Source organism: Amia ocellicauda, chromosome 10 (assembly GCF_036373705.1).
Source record: "Amia ocellicauda isolate fAmiCal2 chromosome 10, fAmiCal2.hap1, whole genome shotgun sequence".
In the NCBI taxonomy this organism is placed as follows: Eukaryota; Metazoa; Chordata; class Actinopteri; order Amiiformes; family Amiidae; genus Amia; species Amia ocellicauda.
Window position 1 is genome coordinate 41199758 of NC_089859.1, and position 7407 is coordinate 41207164.

A 7407-nucleotide genomic window follows, 5' to 3' on the forward strand; every position below is an offset into this window, starting at 1 on the left:
AGACACTGGCCTAATCTTTGGCACTCCAAGTGCAAGTCATATCTAGTATAATTCTTTACATGACGTTTACCAGAGGTCATTTCTGTGTAGAATGATTTAATTTCAGGTGAAACATCATTGGATGAGCAGGCCTTAGCTATGCGTGGCAATGCCCGAGACCATGCTACTCTTTTGCAAAGCTGCTGAGGCACTGCATTACTGCTTTTGACTTGCTTGAGCAAGTAGCCATTATAGCTCTCAAACATGAAAGCAGACTGGGCCCAGAGAGGACCCAAATTCTCAACACTCTTAGTCAAATGCAGAAGTGAATGCATATTGTAGGTCACCTGATCTTCGCCATACAAAGACTGAACTGATTTAACATAAAGCTCAAGAGCCTCATGAGCATGGTCAATATCCTCTTGGCTAATGTCTGAACCTAGCAAAATGCTCACACCCTCCACAAGTAGAGCCCAGTGGCAAAGATACCTGTTTGGAAGTATCCCCTCCAGGACTGGCAAACTGTAATATAAAAGCCAGTTCTGTCATTCGTGAGCTTTCCAAAACCTTAGCTCAACAATAGACCGTGGGATTCTGGAAAAAATGCTTAGAGGCTTGATTGCTAAAAGATTTACATCCACTGTTACAGTGTTCAAACCAACATACCATGGTTTACTATAGCTTTTGGAATCAAACCATAAAGTGGCTATTTGCCGGCAAACCCCCAGCAACACACAATGCATGTAATCAGGGACCATGCCATTGATCAGGTCAAAATCTGGCAAGTCCACAATTGGAGATGGCCCTTTTATGCCCAAAATGCTCTGTTCATTATTTTTGGCAATCTCACCTATTTGCACAGTTGTGTCATGATCTCTAAGGAACACCTGGATGAAGACAGTGCCCACACCCATACTCTCCATTAAACTGCTTGAAATTTTGCAGTAAAGGTCGTGCAACAGCATCACATATGGCACATAATGCATAGACCTTTGTCGTTTTGATTGAGTGATCTACTGGATCCTGCCACTGAAGACCTGTTTGTCCAAGACTTTTGCATTCCTCCACAAAAGGTTTGAGGAAGCTAGTCATTTGTGGTTTTGATGACCCAAACCACAAGGCACATAGTATGACATTTGTATCTCTTTCCTCTGGGGGTAATTCATTAACAGAGCATAGTAAGGGCCATATGCTGTATTTAGATGACTGGAACACTGGCACTCCATCACAATTGAAAGACAGGGAAAAGAATGAATCACTAACTGATTTCAGATATTTGTACAACTTCCCATCTGAAAAATCTGTTATTCCATCTGTTTTGGTCATTGTAAATATTTGGAATAGGCTCATTCTCCAAAAGAGCTTGAAGTTGATTCCTCAAAGGTATACAAATAAAAAATTGACCCAACTCTAAACTTTGTCTCACAGATGGTATTCTGATTTGTCTACATAATCTTTAAACTCCTTCTCTAGCATGTACTTGCTACTTGGGATGCTTGCAGCATCCCCACTACATAACCTTAACAGCTTCAGTAGGTCCTCCATTAAAGCCTCTGTTACATTGTGCTTCATGGAAAATGCGAGGATGTTCAGCCAACTGGCATCTGTGACATGGTCATTTGAGGGACCTGAAGACACCAGGTTTGATTGGTTGGTATTCTGTAACAAATGGGAAAGAATCCAAATTTGAGTGATCATAAGCAAAGTGTGTACCAAAAGAAACCTGTTTTACTCTAAATGTTGATATTCTTGTTCAACAATATGGCAAGCTGTTTTGACTGTTATTAATTCCCAGGATGTTCATCAAGATTAAAGCTAGTGTTCACAACCCACCCCACCATCTACCTGTATGCTCCTTTCACTTTTACAGACACAATAATACATTACATTTTAGCATTGCTGTTGTGCTTAGATTTATATTGGTGTCTTGAGATGGAAGCCATCTCCATAGGCTACAGATGAATATATTATTATGACATAAAATTATTAGCCATGCATAATATTTTACTGACAGTACTAATGCCAGGCTGCTAATTTATAGAATGTCTGTAAACCTAAAATGGGCGACATATCCTGCTGAGGGACACTAACATTGAGACGCTATGGCGAGCAGTGAAAGCATTGCTCTCATTTCTTGGTTTCATGTCGAAAGGGTGTTTGTTGTGAATATTTAGATATGGTGACTTCGTTCATTGTTCAGTTCACGGGCAGCATTTAAAAACAACATGACCAGCTGTAGTGGGAAATCTACTCGCCTTCAGATATGTTTGTCAATGCATTTTACAACATTTTAAACACATTTTTAAAACCTTAAAACTTAACATAACTTAAACTAAACATTATTTGTACAATTATGTTCAACAATAAGTATAATGCCTATTTATGAATATATTATAGTTTATCATATTTAATACACACATTTCTAGGGCCTATAAATTATCAATATGACCAAAACTTTGCTGGAAAAACAAGTTTTGCCTTGTTTTCCACCTGGTCCGAGTACGACGAGGAATCATTCTTTCTTCTTGGCAACTGTTAAAGCAACACAATTTTCGTTTCGCCATTTTGCATAATAGAAAACACATCGCTACATGTAGGCAAGTGAATTAGGGCCATAAGACCATACAATATGCCGATTGGTTGATGTTTGAACTGCTGCGCGGGATCCAATAGAAATCCAGATCACTGACTCATTGAAGCAGCCAGACAGCGGTAAAACGGGCCGTTGCTTTAAGTTTCAACAGAGGTTTCAGATCGATTAAACATGGATTTCTAACGTCACCCCGAAGGAAAGAATAATTGTATCTTGTTGTAATTATTACTCAGGGATTTGTGTTGATTCAGGTTGGTTCATTTAGTAATTTATAAGCAAAGTAGTTGGTTTGTTCAATAAGACAACAGTTGCAAGAGTTAAGGTTACCTTGCTAGGAGCTAACTGAGCCAGCAACAACTTTGATATTGCCCTTGCTTCGTGTATTTAGGTAACGTGAACTGGATTCATGTATTTGTTGGTTTATGTTGAATGGGTATTATACCGTTAACATTAGACTACATTTACTTTTTTTACTGTCAAGCGATTCAGTTTTGAATCTATTTCATTACACAAATCTACCTACGTTGGTCAGGGGCGGGTGGGTTAATTGAGTTAAAATATTTGAATCGCGTTAGTTTCTCACAACTAACGTTAATGAATCAGATTACCGCGTTAAATCGACAGCCCTCATTATCGATTGTACTAATCTTTCACAGATCTGCAGCTAACTTGCATGCAGCTGACATTTAGCTGGCCTAGCATTATGTCTGTGTCTGGCAAACTGGTCTTACAAAGCAAAAATGATGCCCATGACGCTACAATCAGACTCACAAGACACAAAACTGTGACCTTCCCATGTGAGATCTGATGAAACAGCCGTGATCTAAATTCACTAAAAGCCAAACTCTTCTAAAGCCCAAGGTGTGATGAGAAAGTTTGCAGTGGTCCAATGGGTCAGTGGGGAGGATGCTGGGATGTATAGCGAGGTGGAAACCGAAGCCATACGTAAATATGATGACACCAAGATGGATGACGATGGATACCCGCAAACTGACTGTTCAGCTGCTGTGGGATGGCAGAAAGGGAAAAAGCCAAAACATGGCTGGCCAGTGTACGCTGCCTCTATCAAGTTTGTGAGCAGTAAGTAGACCTATCTAATGCATTTAATTTGTTTTTACACTGTCGGGGCCAATAAATAATGTGAAGCTGTTATGATACACGGATATACGGATTCAGATGAAACTGATGTTGAGAATACACCGGTAAGACTGTTTGTATTCCACTGTCACCGAATGAATGTCATGCATATAATCACACACCATTTACTTAAGTACCAATTCACATAATAATACATTTGAACTTAAAAAACAAAGAAATCTGGTATTAAATCTAGGCTAAGTCCTACTGTTATTTAGAACAGTAAAACCAGCAGTGACAAAAAGTCTATGCAAGGGAAGTCAATCACCTTCATTTATATAGCGCTTTTAACAATATGAATTGTTTGAAAGCAGCTTTCCAGTGATAAGAAATGAAAGTGACAGAGATTGTTTTGGCTTTACAGCAGCTCTAGAATAAAGTTATTGTCCAGCTCAAGTTAGTTTTGATTGATTGACTTGCATGCGAAGATCATTAGTTATTAACGACAACGTTGTAACAGAAAACCCTTAACGCGCTCCGGCCGCCCATCCGCACAAAACAGAGCCTGGTGGCTCAACAACGCGCTCCCGGAAATAGGTTCCAAGGTGCGAGCGATTATCCGCTATCTGTGCGCAAACATACGCAACCTCTGCGCAAACACCGACAACAAAGTAACCTTCTTGTTTTTGCACCTGACTATGTCCAAAATATGCATGTCATTAAGAACTGTGGTAACACTTTATTTGAATAGTCCAGAATGATGCATTAGTTAAGCATAAGTACACTAGTAATTCTGATTAGTAAGGACATATTACCCATTATTTAACATGTATTAAACATTTGAAGGATCAACATTCTTTCATATTAACAACTTAGCAAACCATATTATTTGTGTGTAGTAATGTACCTCACCATCTATTATGTTAACTGGACTATGTTTAGTTATCTTCTACTCATTGATTAGCATATTCTGTCTTGATAATCTCTGAATTGTGTTCAGGGGACGGGGTTTATGTCAATTCTAGGGTTAGTGATGTCACTAACCCAGCCGTTTGTTGTAGTCCTTAAAAAACGATTTCTTTAACAGCAAATATCTCCCTTTGCTTTGAACTTTGAGCTTCGTAACTTTGCAGATGTTGTTTATGCTCAAACAGCAACATTACACACTAACTAAAGTTAGAAAAGTGAAATCATATTCAAGCACCCCGTTAAAGCTCTGATTTCAGAGAGAAGCGCAGAGAGCTGCTATTTGATTTGCGCTCATTTCATTCCTAAAGTTTACACACATTCATTTCACACGGACATTATTGCCTAGTGATTTCAGACATTTAAGTTTCGTGATATGATCCCCTGGCTCACCTGTTATCCATCAAACACAAGCTGTGACTGTCTCAGCCTTAGCCGCATATTATTCGGCAAAATTATTCGTTATTGGTTTTGAAGCCATTATCCGTGCCTTTCCGAATAAGGTATTGTGCTTCGGGACACCCCTAGTGTAAATCTTTACAACAGGGAGTCCAATTCTCTTTAGTACTGTGTTGTTGGCAGTTTAGCCATAATTATTGCCTTATTCTAGGCCAATAAACATAAATATCACTGAATTAGTGCAATAATTAATGTGAATATAACTTTCACTTTAGAACAGGCGGTCAAATTGTCTTTCTTACAATATTTGAGCAATTTATAACTGTAAAACCAGCACTAATTAAACATAGTTACTAGCTTCATATTGTTCAGTTAATTTAATAGATACCTTATGTATAAGGTACACTTATAAATTTCAATTAAAGAAGTGAATTTATAGTATTACCTTATCACGAATCCTGGAGTCTTGTAGAACTCAATTTCTGTAATAATTGGACGCAGACAGATATAAATTGTCAAATTTATTCAAAAACAAAGAATAAATGTAGCACTACACTAATTATACAAAAGGGAAAAACTAATTAAAATTCAACTCTAGATCAACAAATCAAAGACAAATCACTTCCGTGACCAAATCAAAGACCATGGGATCGCATATGATAACACACAAATCTTTAAACAAAAAAGGTTATAAACACATTGACTACAATACCGGTTAGTAAGACGAAGGTGAGTCTCTCATTAGTATTGTTAGTCAGACATTAAATAACTACGCAGGTTAGTATTTATGTCAGGTAACTTCTCGTTATATATATATATATATCAGTCTCATTAACGTTTAGGTACAGAGAAAGATCCTATCATTACTTGTTACCACAATTTCCCTTAACTGATTATTATTCAATGATTAAGGATAGGCAGGGCCACCAATAATCTAATGTCTATTCACTTGTGTCAATTTCAGACTAAACAGTTAAACAGGAATGAGAAGATATTTCTCGGCGTTGACAGATTTTATTTCTAAAATTATCAACAAAACAGTTGAATGCAACACACATTTATATTTAAGAAAACTAAATGATATTACACATTCTAGAGTTATGAATCACAGATTAACATTTCTAATTGATTTCTTAAATGTCATGAATCACAAACTCCAAACTGTTAAACTTATGTGAACTTCGTCGCAGAGAGGCCTCTCTGGCTTCGGGCTCAGATAACAGCACACGGCACGAGGTCCGTGTGGTTTGGAACAAAGGCAGTCCGGTTCGGCTTTGTGCAAGAACTTCCACTCAGTCGATGCACCTGGAAGTTGGGGTTTCGCGAATGTAGAGTCTTTTCCAAACAGATTTTCCATTGGTTTGAAGGCTCCAAGGTTGTGCACAAAATCTTCTTTGTAAGCAGGGTTCCACCGTAGTTACTTGAAGACAAAGTCTTTGAGGAAAGCAGGGCCCTGTTCGTTCCAAGGGTCAAGTTTCTTAAGACTCAAATAGCTATTTAAATGACTGACACTTTCGTATTCAGTCGACTTAGTCAATTGTCCAGCTGTAAAACTCCACTGATCAGGTGGGTCTGTAAAGTTATTTATTTAATAAAGTCCTTTAAAAGAATTCTTCGTACGGCTCAATCTCCTTCTCCCAGTTTAATTCTTCCGTTGCCGGCAAAGACTTGGTTGGTTTCTGGTTCCGGTTCTGGCAACAGAGCTACAGGTTGCGAGTTTCTGGTTCAGGTGAGAGAGAGAGTAAGAGAGAGAGACCGTGCGCTGTTCTTTATAGTCTGTCAGATCAATAGGTGATTGGTTCTTGATTTTTTTAGATTGGATTTCGGTTTCAGCCCCCAGTGTCCTATTGGAGGGGGGCTTGATTTATGACTGATGTCAATCCATGCCATCTTTTGGAAATGCCGGTTGGCCCGGGTTCGTAGCTCTATGTCGGGATTTCGGCTCTCGTCCACTTCAAAGAGTTTTTATTACCTACAGGCCCCTTTCTCCTATCTCATAGCAGGATTCCAAACTATTTGGCCTATTCTCGGTGCCATCCTCCCAAGACTGTCACTTTGATGTAAACCAGTTCACATGCTGATGAGTTAAGGAAATCTGATAAATTTGGGGGGGAGAGGTCTTCTTTAGATCAGTGCTTCAGCTCAGAGCTAAAATGCTCTTATCAGAATACACCCAACATAACGCTACACTGGTTAATTCTGTTCTGGGAAAACCACAATCCTGCAGGTTTAATAAGTCTCTCTACACATCAGTCCCTGAGTACCTTCAACCAATGGTCATTTTGACCAATTAAGCCCAAGAATTGAGTCAATTAAGTTGTCAAGGACTACCCAGTGAAGACGTGAACTCACGACTAGGTCACACTGTGAGCTCACCAGAGCAGACATTACAC